This window comes from Eumetopias jubatus, unplaced genomic scaffold (genome assembly GCF_037043125.1).
Source record: "Eumetopias jubatus isolate StellerSeaLion01/CBP00866 unplaced genomic scaffold, mEumJub1_p1.0 scaffold_4, whole genome shotgun sequence".
NCBI classification, from domain to species: Eukaryota; Metazoa; Chordata; class Mammalia; order Carnivora; family Otariidae; genus Eumetopias; species Eumetopias jubatus.
In genome coordinates, this window is record NW_028274810.1 from 138,982,167 (window position 1) to 139,001,597 (window position 19,431).

A 19,431-nucleotide genomic window follows, 5' to 3' on the forward strand; every position below is an offset into this window, starting at 1 on the left:
AAGGGTGAAGAAAATTTTAAAGAGACTTGACATCCTGAATTTATACCAGTTATCGCCAACTTCTAGATTTCTTCCACAAGAGAAAAATAGAGCTCTATGTGACTGTAACCAGGGGGTCTTCACTCGACAGACAAATGCAATTGCTCAGCTTTAGAGTAGGAGCTTGAATTTAGGTTCCCGGTTTCCAGCTCTGTCATCTTTCCATTGTTGTAGATTACGGTGCCTGCTAATCCTAGGCTATAACTGGACTTGTTCTTCCTAGCACCCATGAGATATAGCATTCAACATCAAGTCCTACAGCATGGAAACAAGGGTAGTATCGCATCTTGTATTTTAACTGGTTATCTCTATAGCTCTAAGCAAAAAAGCAAAGCAACCAAAGGCTGTTTTTGACATTTCCCTCCCTACCTCCTTCTCTCACTCTCTTCTCTTCTCTCTCTCATACACACATACACACATTTTTTAACGAGCTTTTCTGGACCCCTGGCACTTAATGTCTTTTGGAATCTACTACTCAAATCCTATCAAGGCCTACCCTTTCCTAAGGGCTTTAAGCTTTCAGTGACACTCTCTTCTGCCTCTCTACCACCAATCAAAGCTGATAGGATGAGAGGAGAATGTACAATTATTGTCACTGAAGTAATTTATGGGGATGTAAATATCACTATTGGAGGGTATCTGCAAGATGACTTGTAAATCCAGTCCAACCACTAAGATTGGAAAGCACTGAAGAGTCATTTGTGAGTGAGGGGTTTCACCAGTACTCTAATCTAAGTGGCTACTCTTCTCCTCGGTTTAGCCCCCGTGAATGTCCTCACTGCCCCCTCCACCCCCAGGCAGCACAGGTGGCCACACAGCCTAACGCAGGGATTTGCTGCTTACTGTTTAGACCTGCCAAGTCCTAGAATTAGAAAAGTACTAGAAACAGGGAAAGGAAGGAATGTGCTTCTGCTAATCCTGTACATTTAAAAGCATCGTTAGTAGATATTTTAACCGTGTAATACAAATCGGGTAATTAAAAGTTTCTGCTTTTTAATGTATGTCTGGCATGCTATAAACCCTCCAGTAAACATTCTTCCTTGTACCTTCCTCTTTTCTTTTCTCATCTGCTGTCATGTTACTTGGTGTAAAAAGCCTACTTCCTCTTTCAGATCATTCTATCATAGTCTTTACGTTCCTCCCATGAGAATATCAGTTCTGCTGTGCCTATCAAGAGAAGAAAAAAACAAAAACAAAAACAAGGTACACTCAAGCAAAAGATTTGGTTTCTAGCCTCACATTTATGACTCTGGCTAAATGATCTTGGGCAGAGCATTTACCATTCCTGCATCTCAGTTTTCTTAGCTTTCTGAAACGGTGAGGTAGATTCACCTTGGAAAGGAACGTTTCAGTTCCAAGATTCTCTAATTTAAGCTCATGTTTATACACATGTCATTAATCTTTGCAACAGTCTTGTGGGGAAGGAGAGTAACATTATCCCCACGCTGTAGATGTAGACAGAAGAGGGAAAGGAGGCTCCATGACTTGTCCACGATGCAAAGCTGGCAGGTAGCCAAGCAAGGAACTAAACCCAGATAATAGCTGACTTCTTTCTCTGCAGAGAAAGATAAGCCACCACTTCCCAATACAAAAAGGAGACAAAGGAGGTCAACTAGGTGAGATTTTAAGGCTCTCCCTCAAAATCAGAGATAGAGGCAGGGAGTTTCACTCCCTTAAGACATGGGATTATAATTTGTAAATATATCCTACTGTATTCAGATCACATATGCTTTAGTGAATCTCCAAGGGATGGAGGATCCTGCCACACAAGTTTAAACAAAAGTTTATTAAAAATAATGTTTGCAAATAATCCTAAAATTTGTATGGAACCAGAAGAGACCCCGAATAGCCAGAGGAATATTGAAAAAGAAAAGCAAAGCTGGCGGCATCACAATTCCGGACTTCCAGCTCTATTACAAAGCTATCATTATCAAGACAGTATGGTACTGGCACAAAAACAGACACATAGATCAATGGAACAGAATCGAGAGCCCAGAAATGGACCCTCAACTCTATGGTCAACTTATCTTTGACAAAGCAGGAAAGAATGTCCAATGGAAAAAAGACAGTCTCTTCAACAAATGGTGTTGGGAAAATTGGGACAGCCACATGCAGAAGAATGAAACTGGACCATTTCCTTACACCACACACAAAAATAGATTCCAAATGGTTGAAAGACCTAAACGTGAGACAGGAGTCCATCAAAATCCTAAAGGAGAACACAGGTAGCAACCTCTTCGACCTCAGCCGCAGCAACTTCTTCCTAGAAACATCACCAAAGGCACGGGAAGCCAGGGCAAAAATGAACTATTGGGATTTCATCAAGATAAAAAGCTTTTGCACAGCAAAAGAAACAGTCCACAAAACCAAAAGACAACCGACAGAATGGGAGAAAATATTTGCAAATGACATATCAGATAAAGGGCTAGTATCCAAAATCTATAAAGAACTTATCAAACTCCACACCCAAAGAACAAATAATCCAATCAAGAAATGGGCAGAAGACATGAACAGACATTTTTCCAAAGAAGACATCCAAATGGCCAACAGGCACATGAAAAAGTGCTCAACATCGCTTGGCATCAGGGAAATCCAAATCAAAACCTCAATGAGATACCACCTCACACCCGTCAGAATGGCTAAAATTAACAAGTCAGGGAACGACAGATGTTGGCGGGGATGGGGAGAAAGGGGAACCCTCCTACACTGTTGGTGGGAATGCAAGCTGGTGCAACCCCTCTGGAAAACAGTATGGAGGTTCCTCAAACAGTTGAAATTAGAGCTACCATTCGATCCAGCAATTGCACTACTGGGTATTTACCCCAAAGATACAAATGTAGGGACCCGAAGGGGTACGTGCACCCCAATGTTTATAGCAGCAATGTCCACAATAGCCAAACTGTGGAAAGAGCCAAGATGTCCATCGACAGATGAATGGATAAAGAAGATGTGGTATATATACACAATGGAATATTATGCAGCCATCAAAAGGAATGAGATCTTGCCATTTGCAACGACGTGGATGGAACTGGAGGGTGTTATGCTGAGTGAAATAAGTCAATCAGAGAAAGACATGTATCACTCACTGATATGAGGAATTCTTAATCTCAGGAACAAACTGAGGGTTGCTGGAGTGGTCGGGGGTGGGAGGGATGGGGTGGCTGGGTGATAGACATTGGGGAGGGTATGTGCTACGGTGAGCGCTGTGAATTGTGTAAGACTGTTGAATCACAGATCTGTACTTCTGAAACAAATAATGCAACAAATTTTAAGAAAAAAGAAAAAGAAGAAGATAGCAGGAGAGGAAGAATGAAGGGGAGTAAGTCAGAGGGGGAGATGAACCAGGAGAGATGATGGACTCTGAAAAATAAACTGAGGTTTCTAGAGGGGAGGAGGGTAGGGGGATGGGTTAGCCTGGTGATGGGTCTTAAAGAGGGCACATTCTGCATGGAGCACTGGGTGTTGTGAACAAACAATGAATCATGGAACACTACACCAAAACAAATGATGTAATCTATGGTGATTAACATAACAATAAAAAATTTAAAAAAAATCTCCAAAAAAAAAAATAATGTTTGCCCTCCTCTTCATAAAGAATAATGATACTCAATGAAAATTATTTATTTTATAATTTAACACGTGTTTATGCTGATATATGTGCACTCTATATTTTGGGGGAGAATATAAATTCTAGAATTATTTCTGTGTTGGTATTCTTGACATACAATTACATACTAACCAACAGAACATAAACATTCATGAGTTTAAACTATTAGTCTATCAAACACGGACAAATGGAATATGAACACTAGCAATGACAATGATTTACTTTGCTAACTGCTCCATCCTCTATTTTTACCCAGTTCCTCAGGGGGCACGGTAGTAGTTGGCTAAACGGAACCCGGGACTGGTAGTCAGAAGCTTCAAGCGCTGTTCCAGGGACTTGCGCTGACTCACTCAATGACCATGTGCCTATCAGTTGATCTACCTTATGCTCTCAGATGTGAGAATTTAGGAGTGTTGCCTAACTTCACTAACCTCTGGGAAATGCTATGAATGTAGGTATAACTCTGGAAAAAGTAAGAAGGATCAGGAGGGGAAAAGCATAAGATGAGTCTTACCCAACTTAGCATGAAGCATAACTATTCCTTTTTTTAAAAGAGAATTTAAACTTTTAAGATAATTTAAATCCTAAATTTTAAAAGAATTATTTCTAAGTATTGATCTCCTCTCCTTTGGTAACAAAATCCCTCAATTTTATGGAGGGAAATGAATAGAAAAAGGGTGCAATTTTGTCTCCTCTGCACCCCCTCTAACCTCTATAAGTCTGATTGTGCTCCTTCATAAAATCTGACTGAGTGTTATTTGAAGGGTCAGGGCAGTTACACAGTGAATGGAAAGAGGAATTCTTCATATTTGAGAAAAAGCAAAGCCCCACATATTTTGAAATTCTGTTCAGAGTTTGCGTCACTTCTTTATCTGTTCAGCATTTGTTGGGTGCTGCACATTATGCTCAGCTCTGAGAATACAAGGACAATGAAGATATGGTGTCTACACCTAAGGAACTGCCAACAGATCAGAGAAAATAGGTATTTAAAGAAATTATTACACTACAGTATGGGGAGTGTGAAGATGAAAGAGGACAGAAAAGAGGTGCTAGGGGCATCTAGAAAAAGTCAAAGATGTAGTTTATCAGTTAACCTTGTGGGCAATGGAAGCAAGAAAAAGAACATAATTTTCCAGATACTGTAAGATTTATTGTAATGGGTTTTAAAAAATGAATATTTAATCAAACTGAATTGTGCACCTGGCAATGTGTCAGACAGCAGTCAAGCCTAGAAAAGCACCAGTTTTGGAGTTGTACAGATAAAATTACAACTCCATTTCTGTCTATAGGTGTGACCTTGGGCAAGTTGCCTGACCTCTCAAAATCTGTTTCTTTGTTTAGAGAATGGAGATTATAAAAATATCTACGCCTCATGGGGTTCTATGAAGATTATGTGGGAGAATACACATAAGCACCCAGCCCAGTCCTTGAAACCTGCCAAGATGGTAAGTGTTCAGTAAATACTAGTTACTAGTAAGTACTCTATATACATTTTCTCATTGAACTCTTGCAACAATCCAACGGATAAGCATTCCTAAAATAGGATATAGAACACAAAAGATGCTAGGAAGACAGGTTCCAAACCACGGAAGACTATGTGTGCCATGATAAGGAGGCTGGAATATATGTAGCAAGCAATGGTAAATCTTTTGAGGGTTTTTAAGAGAGAACCAATGAGTTCTATGTTTCAGAAAGATCCGTAAGATGACAGTGTGGATAACAGGTTGGAAGGGCAAGGAGAAGGAAGAAAGGTTAGGAGTCCAGTTAGGAATTCCTTATAATAAGTTACTCTGAGTAATAGTAGTATGGGAAATCCTAAATGTGATCCATATCCCCTGTGACTCCAACCTCCTATATCCTGTGATGGCAAAAGCATTAGGGCTTGCCTAAATGCTGATTCCTTCAAGATATGGACTGTACTAGCACTGGTGGTCTTTTTAGATTCATCTTCTTTGTTACTAAGTGGCATGAGTTGGCATCTCTGAAAGGCAGCAAATAAGCTCCCTGCTAGAACTGGAGGAACTAAGTATCAGTGTGATTGTTTCTTGGCTGCAGGGGAGAAGTTGAAAGCAGACGTTCTAAAAGCATTGGGGTTTGATACCTTTATCATTTTTGTCATCTTTATACGTAAATGATGTCATCATCATTCATCTGTACATTAATTCAAGAGTAAATCACACAATAGTAGAGTTGATGCAAAACACAAATATCTCATTGTATGAGATACAATGAATATCTCATTGTACCATGGATTTACCACCATATTCCTACTGTTCTATCTTTTTCTGTTTCAAAAAGCCAGTTTTCCTTACCGTAGCATTTAATGTTTCCACTATAAAACAGTAATCTCGATTCACTATTTTTGCTGCAGATTCTCAATAGTAAAAAGTACACTTCAGAAGAGCAAGGAATGCAATGGAAGTTTAAAACATGCTGAAGGCTACTCTTCTTCCAAAATGCCCGAAGCCAGGTAATTCAGGACCGTTCTCTTGCTTATCTACCAGCATTGGAATATAAACCTTAAGAAATGTATGAGAAACCAAGTTTTCTTTTGAAATACCATCTTTTTTATCCTGATTTTTTCCCCTTTCTACGTGTGCTCTGATCCAATTTTGCTTAACAAGACATGCTTTATCAGAGATGCCTTGATTTCAGTTGTTTGTACTTGCACTTTGAGATACATGTTGTTGAAAACATGACAGAGAACTATCTGGAGAAAAGAGTCAAGACATAAAAAAGACGAAGAGTTTCAGCATTTTACGTTTTTCAGGATTTGCAATTTTAAAATGATAAAAGCAAATGTGTGCTAGCCCTTTAAAAAAGTTATTGAACACATTAACATCATGTTGCATTTAAAATGTTAATCATATGAACTTAAAAATTGGCTTGAATTCTATGTGCTGTATTCCCCTAGTTAAAAAAAAAATGGTTTGAAATATTTATATGAGGAAAATTAGAAACTGGAAGTGTTCTAAAGAATTTTAAAAATTATACAGTATTTATTTAGTGTGTTTGAAACTGAGAAAAGTATCATAACACTAGTGAATAATAACTACGAGATCTTTTTGTGAAGGTTAGGACTTGGTGGTGGTGGTTGTTTTTTGATTACAAGAATCTACAATGTTCTACTCAGGAGATCAGCTTTAAGACCTGGAAGACAAAGTGGAGGGAAAAACCATTCTTAAATACTACTGCAAGTTTAATAAATGTGTAAGAGTTTTTTAAAAAGGAAGAAAATTAGATGCTTTATTTATCTATTTATTTTTATTTGAGAGAGAGAGAGCAGGGAGAGGGGCATAGAGGCAGGGAGAGGGACAAGCGGACTCCGCGCTGAGCATGGAGCCCTATGCAGATCTTGATCTCAGCACCCTGACATCGTGACCTGAGCTGAAATCAAGAGTCCACACTTAACCGACTAAGCCACCCAGGTGCCCCCCAAATTCAATACTTTTAAAGTAGTTAAGTGTCTAGCCTCTTTATTTCGGCTCGGGTCATGATCTCAGGGTCATGAGATCTTGAGCCCCATGTCTGGCTCTGTGCTTAGAGCAGAGTCTGCTTGGGATTCTCTCTCTCTCTCTCCCTTTCCCTCTGCCCCTCCCCCTGCACACACTCTCTCTCCCCCCAGTAAATAAATAAATAAATAAATAAATAAATAAATAAATAAAATCTTAAAAAAATTAGAAAGGTCTTTTTACTTAATAGTCTGAGACAGTAAATGTCATACCTTTACTTAATAATTTAATTTTGAAAACTAAATAACAGAAACATGGTTAACTCCATAACCCTGATTGCGTTTAAAAATAAGCTTAATAGCTTCAACCCTGAGATGCTTCTCATATGTCTAAATTGATTTTTCAATTAAAATTTTTTTCTTGTAAGAAGTTATGTGGTAACACACATATACACACACACCCCAAATAAAACCTTGAACAGAGCAAGATAGACTTCATGATAGAAAAGAATTTTTTAATCCTGAAAATTATAGATTAGCATTTGAAAAGATATGAACTTAAAAGAGTAAATTTCAAGCATATGGAAAAGAAAAAGATATGTATGCATTAAATATAACTAATTCCTATAATAAACTTACAAATAATCTAAATCCTTTCATGATAAAGTAAGCTTATGAAAAATAGAAGAATATAGTTCAATCTCAAAAAAATTTTAAGTGTCACATGTGACATCATTTCAGCAAGCTAGGGAAACATTATTGATGAAACAGTGCAGAATTACCTTGGTGACCAGTGTGGGGGAGGCTAGGACACCTCACCTGTGATTAACTCCAGTTCAGGTTGTCAGCATCTCTCACTGGACTAATTGTCCTATTTTCTTCAAATTCCTGTTCCAGAATGAACTATTTAAAACTCATATCTGACAGGGAACATAATATGATGCATCAACTAGCCATCTAGTAGAATCAGTGATGTGGCTAAACAGAGAGTGTGTAGATCCTTGCTCTACACTCACGTGCTATTAGAGAGAATTTATTCATCATACCAGCTCTTTTTGTTTTTCTTTCTTCGGCATTGATGAGCCCTTAGTTATACTGAAGCCCTAAGCTCATTTCAAATCTGGCTAAAAGACGTTTTGACTTTTGGCAATTTTGATGAAGCATGGGGAATCAGGATGAGGGTGTGTGTGGTGGGGATGGAGCATTGTAGGCCTCTGTAGCAAGTCACGTAACATTTACATACTATCTTTTCCTCACCTGTAAAATGGAAGTAACATTAGTCCTGCCTACTTCATGAGGGTGTTAGGGAACTTTATGTGCAATTAGGATGTATGTTAAAGGTCTTGTTTTTTTAAGATTTTATTTATTTATTTGACACAGAGAGAGAGCGCACATGCAGGGGGAGCTGCATGCAGAGGGAGAAGCAGATTCCCGGCTGAGCAGGGAGGCCAACGCGGGACTCGATCCCAGGACCCTGAGATCATGACCTGAGCCGAAGGCAGACACCCAACCAACTGAGCCACTCAGGCGTCCCTGTTAAAGGTCCTTATAAATCCTGCAGTGCAGAGCAAATTCAAGTAATTCTCTCTCAGAAATAGTTGATTTATAATTGCGACACAAGTAAAGAGGAATAACAATTCCAGTGCTCAAAGGCAGAAATGAAGGCTAATTATGAGTGTACATCAAGTCACTGGCTAGCTCTGAGACTACATTTTGTCATTGTTACTACTCTCCTCCATCATACTGGTATTCTTTGTGTTCCGTGAACCAAACTTTTCACCCCCCAACTTTTGCACTTACTGTCATCTCTCTACATGGTTAGCTACTCTCCTGGGTCCGTGTACGGCTTCTCATCACTTGGGTTTCAACTTTAATAATACATTCTCATAAATGCCCCCATCAATATCCACTGCCCTACCCCACCTCAATCTCATGTGATCATTATTTCTTTTAACATTTATTATCAAATTATCTTATTTCTTCTTTTAGCTGTTCATGGATAAAGTCACCACTCTGTAAGAGCACTGTGCCCTTTTTTGGAAGGAGGACCTGAGTGACCAAGCAGTCTGTCACTAAGGAAGATCAAACTGCCAACATTCTGGATGACAGGAAGTTCATAGTGACCTTGTCAAATCAGAGAAATGATCAGCTGGAAACCTGACTTTCCCAGAGGAACGAGGTGGGGAAAGAAAACACACAAGGACAAAAAACACTGAGCAGACTTGGGATAAATTGCCTTTTTTTTTTTCTTTGCCCTTTTATATATAAGATGTTGGAATTGGCCTAACATATTAAGCAAAAATAACCGTTTAGAGAATAAAATTCCTTGTTCTTGTTTGTCAGTACCCTGCAACCTGAATCCTATGAAAAAACAGATTAAAGGAGCCTGAATAGATGAAGTTGACAATTTTCCATATGATGAATTTGGATAAGTAAAGACATTCTCTTAGAAATTAAATTCAAAATGTGTGTACTTAGTGTTCAGATAACTCATTTGCCTATAATTTCCATTCTGTAGCATATGGAATGTTATTTTAAAATATTCTCTCTTAGTCTCATCCTCTAAGGCACATTTATTTGCTGGTATTCCTTAACATCCCCTTTCAAAAAAAATGTCTTTTCTTAAAGTAAGCGCTGTGCCCAATGTGGGGCTCGAACTCATGACCCCAAGATCAAGAGTCACATGTTCTACTGACTGAGCCAGCCATGCATCCCTGTCTTCACTTTTGAGACACTTAATTCCCTTCCACTCACTATTTACACACCTTCCCCACAACTCACTCTCCAAGGCCCTGCTTTCAGCTTCCCGTAGATCTCTATTTGGTGTCTCCTCGTCTAAATTCCAATTCAGAATTATATACAACCCTACTGTGACACTTAGAGAAGTGTATGATTATAACTGTGTATGTCTCTCTCTCTCGTTACATTCTACTTGTATTACCAAATATGTAGTCCCAGGGCTTAGGTTTTACAAAGCACAGCAGGCATTCAATACATGTTTTCATTTTCTACTTTTCCATAGTGCTAACATTTTTTTAACCATTGCCCATATGTTACTTTATTACTACTGTTTGAATGTGAACACAGGTGGGATTGGGGGCATCTGTTGCTGTATTTTTCGACGGTAAAAACTCATACCTTCTTTTAAGAAAAAAAAAATCCACAAGTGATGGAGTAAAGAGGCTTTGCTGTGTCAATTTTCCATTTAACTGGAAGGAAAGCATATGGAGGAAAATCCCATCAAATAGATGAATCTATATATAGTTCTACTTTTCCAATTAATTTGCTCAGTCATGTAAATAAGAACTGTAGAGTGGTTTGAACCCAGACCCCAGAGCCAGGGCCTTAGGTTTGAATTGTGGCTCTGACATTTGCTAAGCTGATTTGACCTTAGGCAAATTTCTTAATCTTTCTGTGCCTTAACTTTCTCATTTGTAAAATGGGGGTAATAATTGTACCTAATGCACAGGGTTGATCTGAAGATATATTCAACAAATATTTATTTAGGACGTATTACATACCAGGCTCTACTCTTGATATGAGCTATCAAACAAGCTATCAAAAAAAGACAAAAGTTCCTTCTTCATAGAGTTTGCATTCCAGTTAGCATAATAAACATAATACACATATATGTGTTAGTGATAAGAGCTAAGGAGAAACAAAACAAGAGGGAAGAGAAATAGGGGGATATGAGCTGTTGAGGAACAGGCGGGATTTGAAATTGTGAGTAGGATGGCCAGGGAAGGTCACGTTTGCAAAGTCAACCTGTGAATACAGACTAAAGAAAGTGAGGGTACTGGCAGCATCAGTCTCTGTGGCAGGGGTGGGGGTGGGGAAGAGCCTGGAAGGCAGAGGGAACAGTGATTGCAAAAGCCTTGAGAAAGAAGCATGTCTGGTAGGTTCAAGGGACCGGTGTAGTTGAAGCGGAGTGAACAAGGAGATTTATCGGCAATAGGTGTGTATGTGTGTGGTGTGCACTTGCCCCCATGCAGGGGGGTGATCAGTGATCAGATGATGCCCTGGGTGCTGTGATGGCAACTTCATCTTCTGAGGAGAAACAGGAGCCCCTGACGGGGTTAGGCACAGGAGTGGAAGAATGAGATGCCTGTCTTGGCATATTCCTCCAGCTCAGCTGTCTTACCGAAAGCTGACTGGCTGGGAGTGGGGTAGGAAGAGGGGGGACGAGGGAGTTGGCAGGTTTTGCAGGAGAGAGCAAAAGCAGAGGGACAGAGACCAGTCAGGAGAAGGTCCTAGTTAGACTGCAATGGTAGTCAAAAGACAATGGAGTTTGGACCCAGGAGGGAGCGGTGCAGGTGCTAAGAACTGGGCGGATTCAGGATCTTCACTGAGAATACAGCCAATAGGATCTCTGGGCCGATAAGAGACAAAGTGGGAGAGGAAAAAGAAGAGTCTAGAATTACATCAATATTTCTTGGCCTAAACATCTAGAAAAATGGTGCTTCCATGAACTGAAATAAGCTAATATAGCTTAATATATGATTTTTACCATTATGCTAAAATGTATGAACATGTTAATTAGTTAATATATGTAAAGCACTTAGTATAGTACTTAATACCAAGTCACTCCTATGTCAATGTTTGCTGTTATTGTGAATAAATTGAGATGGGAAAAATTTTAAATCTCAGTATATAAAAATTTTAAATCCCAGTATATATCCCATTTCATGTTAGAGTTAGAACTTTTGGTCTTTGGAAATCAGGTGATTGAGGGGCACCTGGGTGGCTCAGTCGCTTAAGTGTCTGCGTTCGGCTCAGGTCAGAATCCCAGGGTCCTGGGATCAAGGCCCACATTGGGCTCCCTGCTCAGTGAGGAGCCTGCTTCTCCCTCTCCCTGCTGCTCCCCCTGCTTCTCCTCTCTCTCTCTCTGACAAATAAAGAAAATCTTTTTAAAAAAGTGAATGAAATGAGAAATTGGAAGACTCTCCATTGGCAGAGACTGTATACGAAATATGATTGTCAAGTAATGACCAAATTCCATCTTCTTCAATTCCCCTTTTCACTTGCGAGTGCCTTTGATACTGCAACTCTTTCTGTTCTTTACTCTTGCCTCTTGAAAGCATCTCTATCCTCCAAAACAACAGCACACACATACACTCACACACATTACTTTTAAAAACAGTCTGTGTTTTCCACTCACTATAGCAATGGAATTTACCTTAAGTGGTACTATTGAAAGTACCATTGAAGTACCACGTGTTTTGAAAAAACAGCAATGACATTTATTTTTTACTATTATGTTCTTGAAACTGTGAAAGCCAATACAATGAAAGTATTAGAGAATGCTGAAATGCACACAAGTATCTTAACTAGTGTAAACCTAAAGCGCTTTTGGTTTTTATGTAACGGTACCTATGTCCACGGAGTTCATTTCTCATTGGTGAATTGTAGATGAAATTTCAAGCTGAAAATATTTGAAATCTTTTTATAGCAGTAAAAGGGTCCTGGCTATGGAAATAAGTATGTGACTAATCCTATTTGGTTCATTGATTTTGTATCATTTCCCCTTAATGAATATCTGGAACCAGAGAGTGGGACCCTTTCCACAATTACTATTATGATTTGTAGTGTTTGTCCCAGTGGGCATTAGCTTATACCTATAATTCTCTTTCTGTGGAAGGTAAAGCTCTATTAAAATGTATGTTGATGTGCAAATTCCATTTTAGTTTAAGTCTTCACGTGTAATAGGGCCTGGTAAATAAATAACCTTGGGGACCAACAAAGAGACAACAAATTAAGGTTTGGTTGCTTTGACTAGACCAAGAAACTAAAACAAACAAATGCAGAAAGAAAGTACTAACTGCTGGCAACCACCCCACCCACCTCCACTGTGTTTTCCTCTGAAAGTCAGGGGCACTAGACAAAATTCTTTGTCATACAGTGATTCCAAAACCCACTGTTAAACATACTTACGTTATGTTATTTTTTTCTAGAGCCAAAGCCTTACAGTAATTTACAGATCGATTTGCCTCTTAAGTGGAAGGAACAAAGATAGGAAAGGAATTTGGGAATCTAAGTGACCTCTTTTATTTTTAATGCCACGGAGGTGCTTTGGGCTGTGGTCTGCTAATTCAATAAAGGATACAAGCTCTCTGAGACTGGCACACATTCAGCCCTGGGGTTCAAAATAACTAAGACTCTAATTGCTGGAAGTTCTCTGGAGACAGATTTCACAGTGCTCTTTGTGATTCAGTGAGTTAAGGGGTCCGATCATTATTTCCAGTGATAATTAAAATGCAGAACTTACTCTCTTTAGTTGGGGGCAAATTCTTGAATTTCTCCTTCTTTCTTCTAACTTTCCATTCACACATAATCTCATCTAAGACTATTTTGTTTAATATTGATGCTTAAAATTTATAATCAAATAGTACTTCATTGTTTATAAAGTGCTCTCATATATATTTCATATTCAATATTTTTACTGGTTCAATTTTTTTTTTACAAATTGTCCTAACAATCCTATGATGAAGAAATTATTCATATTATTTCTGTTCTTTGGATGTATAATTTGAAGCTCTCAGAAAAATTAGTGGATCCCTAAGTACTCATAGTTTTAAGGAGTAGAACCATAACTTGAACCTAAGCCTTTAGTTTTAAAAATGTGTACTCTTTCCATTTCATTACAGTTAAATTTTGGTAATTAATTTACTAATAAAATTCTCTGAGTATTTTCCAGAGGAGTTCAGTCAAGACAGTTGGTTCAAGAACAGGTAGAATCAGTGTGAGGGAATCAGGGTGAAGGAAGGTAGTGAGGAGAGACCAAAATTGGTTATGGAAAAGCCACATAACAGAAAAAGAATACTCTTAAAATATTTGAATGTGAAATACACAGCCTTTAGTATATTATACAACTAACAGATCAATCTATATTTTTACTGCCATAGTTCATCGTATCTAAAACAGAATGTCTTATAAGGTGCATCGCCAAAAGTAAAAAAAGGAAAACAAAACCCTGCCAATGAAACCATGATATACCATTGATCATAAGATACTTTCAGATTTTAAAAAACTAAAATGTGAAAGGAAAAAAAAAAAGGCCAATCTTAGAATCAAAGAAATATAGAAGTGGTAACTGCAGGGTATTAAAGTTCTCAAAATCAGTCATAACACCACCTTACTAGACAATCAATAAGCATTTATTAAGTGCCCATGGATGGGCACGACGAAGCAAAATACATAATCTAGGTGAAGAAGCTTAAGTGCTACATATGAAATATTAATTAACATCCTTCAGTTTCACAGTGTTGACCACTGTTGAAGAAAACAGATCCACTTATGCTAAAAGATGTCTGAGTGCGCAAGTGTTGGGAGAGAAGGTAAAGGAGGGAGGAAGAGGAAGGGGGGAGGGGAGGAGAGGAGGAAGCAGCTGGGGGAAGGGAGGATGCTTGGAGGACAGGCAGAAGAATGGAGGAGGTGTCTAATTTAACCAGAAGCTTCACTGAAATTCTGAAACCTGGTCTGAAACCTGTCTGCACCAGATCTCCTGATTATATAAATAATTGCTGTCCTGTATGTGAACAGGAGCTTTGAAAAAAGGTTGCATACATTTTTATAACATCTATAGCTTCATGTGTAATACTGAAGATTTTTCCATTCTTGCATAGTTTTTAAATCATGAAGAAGGAAAACCAGATAGTTTTAATATTCCTCAAATTTGAACTAAATGTAATGATTAAATGTTGGGCAATGCTTGGAAATTAAATTTTATAATGACTGGTTATTAACTTCCTTGATGACTGAAAAGCTTTAGAATTTCTGATTAAAATTAAAAAGTTGTTTGAGCTTAAACTAATCATCTAAATATTTTACTTGGGCATTTTACATATATCATGATTATCATCACAAAATCTGTGTGCTGAACTGGAAAGATGAAATTAGATTGTTTCTAATTAAAAACATTTCTGTTTCTGTAATGAGAGTTTCACACATAAATTGCCCTATAATGTGAAATAACTGCTTTTGAAATTACTCAAATAAAAAGATACTCAACCTTTTAACTGGGCATTATGCTCATAAATTTATTACTAATTTGAAAGAGATAATACCTTCAACATCATTAAGCCTCATGACTAAGTGGTAAACTGTATTATACATTCTGATGTTGTCATATAGTTGCTGTGATGAGGAAAAACTAACCTAGTAATGGTAATTACTTCTTTTGAAAGGCAAAATTATAAATAAATAATAATGCAGGGCAATTTCATTTTTAAAAGTCAATAATGAATTCCATCTGCTGCATGCCATTAAAAATCAAAGAGGTTACTTACATGCCTCAGATCTTTTTATATCTTTATTCCTTCTATTTAAAAGTACAGGTCGATCCATCAATAATGTTATTTTGACTTGTTTGACCAAAACTTTAAAAAAAAAAAAAAGACGAAAACCTCCTATTTCTCTCCTCATTTCTCTGGAGCCCAGAGAACTTAAAGGAATAAAATACTAAAGGAAAACAAATACATTTAGGCAAGCTGTTAAGAGGATGGTTAGGAGAGACTAATGAAATGAATTATCAGCCTTTGAAACCCAGAGCACTGGTGATAAAATCTGAGCATGTGACTAGATCACTATTATTTCCCTACCCGTGTACAATTTTTCAGTTAGGGACAAGGTAAGACCATATGGAAACCTTACTGACAAATGATTTCCTGTGAATAAATGAAAAGAAGTCACTAATGACTTGTCATAAATGGCCACTGGACATGAAAGCAAACTCTAAATCACTATGTCTGAATCACTTTCTGAGAGCACCTCCTGATAGAATCACACTTAGCAGCAGCACCTATAGCAAATCAGGGACAAAAAATGTACATGCACAGAAAGTCTTGTTCATATCCTATATTTAGATTTAGTATTTCAACAGAGTTTACTCCCTCCCGGCCTCCCCTACCAAACACTCCCTTTCTAAAGGCAGTTACTAACATATCCATATAGCTTACGTGGACTTTAAAAATACAACATAAAGTCAGCCTTCTCTGACTTTCCAAAACGACGTGTTTAAAGCAGAGAGCACTTACACATACCTTTGCGAGGGCAGAACATTTCCGAGGTCCTCCTTTCAGACCTATTCCACCAGCAATATGCTTTCAGCAAAAGAGGACAGGGACTGTGTTCTTGCACTTCCCTGGGTAATACAAGACTTCCCCTCTGGGAGAGTGCTCTCTCCTCCCGCCTGGGGCCTGACCCCTCAGGGTAGTGTGAGAGATTCGGAAGTTTCTGTTTCCGCACACAGGAAACTGTGCCCGCCTCCTGACTGTGGACTTGCTCTTGGCTCACTGAACGTTTGGGAAACAGTGCCAGCATGCTCTGCATAATATGTTACCAAGTTGACCCTACAAGTCTATCATGGAGTGAGATAAAAGAACTCAGTGTCTAACTTCTGTACAGTTTCTTATCATAAAGTAAATCAATGGCATGACCACCTTTAATGAATCTTTTATTAAGACTGAATAACTTGTCCTGGCATTCTTAATAGCTCTGACAGGCAATAGATTTGATAAGCTGGGTACTAACCTAGCTGGTGTTTTTTACCTTTACAGATTTTTTTTTTAAGATTTTATTTATTTATTTGTCAGAGAGCGAGAGAGAGCACAAGCAGGGGGAGAAGCAGGCAGAGGGAGAAGCAGGCTCCCCGTGAGCAGAGAGCCTGATGCGGGGCTCGATCCCAGGACCCTGGGATCATGACCTGAGCCGAAGGCAGACGCTTAACTGACTGAGCCACCCAGGCGCCCTCCTTTACAGATTTTTAAATGCTGCTGGCCCACTGTCCAAACCTAAATTTGATTTTTTTCCTCCCAGAACCTCCTGCTGCATCATGAGACTGTATACCTTATACTAATATTATACTATTATGGTTATTTCTTTCTGTATTTTTTTCCTATTAGGACAAGGAGAGAGTCCTCCACAATATCCATCATGCTGCTGAACACTTAGTAATTGAGTGAATGGATAGAAGTCATAATAACTCTCTCCTTCCTACCTGGCCCCCTCTTAATCCACATTCTCTGTTAGCTCTATGGAAGCAGATGGCAGCCTCTACGCCCTGAGGCTCTCGGATTCCCCGTCCATGTCCTCAAACTTCAGAATCCTGGAGAAGATTTTCGTGGACGCTTCTCTTTTATTCTCCCCTGTGTAATTCTCCCCCTGTGTGTGTGTATGAGATCCTTCAGTGCAGCTCACTGAGATCTATACGTATAATTTTGTATTTTATTTGGGGGTAGGATCACAATCATAGGGTGTAGAAAATGTCAACTCAGATCCTTGCAAATCCAAGGACTACCGAATGTTTCAGGGACAAGTTAAGAGGTGGGCTTCAGGGACAAGTTAAAAGATATAAAGGACACTGAAAACTGTGTGCAGAGCTAGGACATTGTAATAAACTGACAATTGTTATAAAGAAAGCAGAGTTCATGTTTAGAACAATGACACTCCATATCACAGCAAGAATACTATGATTTTGAATGCAATACAAAATCTATAGCCTTTGCCAAGTTCTGACAGCTCCATAATAAACTACTCATTGCCTAGTGAACTATCTCACCAAGCCAGTGATTTTTAGAGGGAAATGTTATAAACTGGCAATATGATTCATTCTCAAATAAAAATTTATGTTGTCTCATCTTTTCTATGGAACTATTTTGTAACCACTACAAACTCTTTATTTGGCTCCTTTAAGAATGCCAGCAGTATTCCCTATGACTGCTATTCGATAAGACAATCTATGTAAAACTTCTATTAAAGTTCTCGGCATTCTGCTACAAGTAGGGGCTTAATATTAATTTCCATTTCTTTCTTTAATGACATGGCTGGCTTAAAGTAATGCTAATGATAACAGTGCCTTACATATGTTTAATGCTTTCTTATTTACAAAGTGCTTCAATTAATATTCTCATGTTATGTGCACAACCACAATGGGAAATGCTGTTTATTTTCAAAAGTTTCGCTGACTTAGCTATGTAGAGAAAATTAATGACAGACTGTTTCCTTGCAGCTTTATATGGTGCACAAAAAGAGGGCAGAAGTGTTTTGAAGATGCCCTGATGTTCATCTTCAAATAATTCAGCATAGCTGTAGACTCTTGGGAAATAAGAACAGCAGGTAAAAATCAGGAAGGAACGGGCTCTTTTTAAAAGCAAGACTTCATGTTAGAAGAAGAAACACACACAACACAAACCCTGGACAAAATATAAATGCACGGTTTTCAACATCTGCAGAATATGCAAAGGAGGGCTTTGACATTTTTACATCTCACATAGATGGTAATGTTACCTATATTTGCATCGTGTTTGAATACGAACAAGAAAGCTACAAAAACACTTATGCATTCATATCAAACACACTTGTGAACTGGGATATGACAGGTGCCTCTATGAGGAAATAACTACATCTATATATGTGCCATATCTATACAAGATACGTATTTCCCAATATTTTGTCATTTGCTCTTTCTTATTTGCTCTCATTAGGAATCTGATAGGAGTTAGACTTGACTCACTTGTCAGCTAAGTGTAGTTCTTCCAGGGCTTTATAAGACCAGATCAATCTTTTAATTGTGCTTAGACCTGTCCATTAGGCATCCAATGAACAGTTTCCTATGAGTAGTACTGGCTCTTGGACATTGCTTTCTCTTAGCTGCCCATCATCTTTGGGATCCAGGCTGCTAAGAGGCTCTCATTTAAAAATATTTTGGGGCACCTGGGTGGCTCAGTTGTTAAGCATCTGCCTTCGGCTCAGGTCATGATCCCAGGGTCTTGGGATCGAGCCCCGCATCGGACTCTCTGCTCTGCGGGGAGCCTGCTTCTCCCTCTCCCACTCCCCCTGCTTGTGTTCCTTCTCTCACTATGTCTCTCTCTGTCAAATAAATAAAATCTTTAAAAAAAAATTTTAAATGCTGTGATCAGAAATGCCACTGCTTCTACATCTCCTTTACTTTTTATTCTAAATTCTTTCTAACTTAGTTTTTTATTTATTTTCCTAGTTTGCTTTTCATTTATTTTCTTTATATCTGTTATTACAGCATGTAGATTGACCAATTTATGATAATGTGATTTTATTTAATTTTTTTGAAAGCATTCTAAAAATTTTATTATGGTAAGAACATTTAGCATGAGATATATCCTGTTAAAGAAATTCAAGTGTACAGTACATTTATCATTAACTATGATAACGTTACTTTAAATGTCCATGTCTGTTGGTTTATTTTTATGACACGGAGAATTCTGCTTGATCACATAATTAGAACTTATTCAAAATGAATTTTTTTTTTTGAAAATAGTAGAGAAAAGACCCTTTGCTAAAGGAAAATTTATGATAAAAACTC

The 19,431-nt window shown here is 38.2% G+C and overlaps 1 protein-coding gene and 1 long non-coding RNA gene across 3 annotated transcripts in view; one reads left to right on the plus strand and one right to left on the minus strand.

Annotated features, from left to right (window-relative positions):
- OXR1 (oxidation resistance 1) overlaps positions 1-19,431 on the minus strand; it is a 365,575-nt gene that overhangs the window by 108,186 nt on the left and 237,958 nt on the right. The window lies entirely within an intron of this gene.
- On the plus strand, positions 4,570-6,085 carry LOC148164609 (uncharacterized). The gene is made up of 3 exons (XR_015768091.1): positions 4,570-4,628; positions 4,988-5,091; positions 6,018-6,085. It is a non-coding gene; the product is annotated as an uncharacterized LOC148164609 (long non-coding RNA).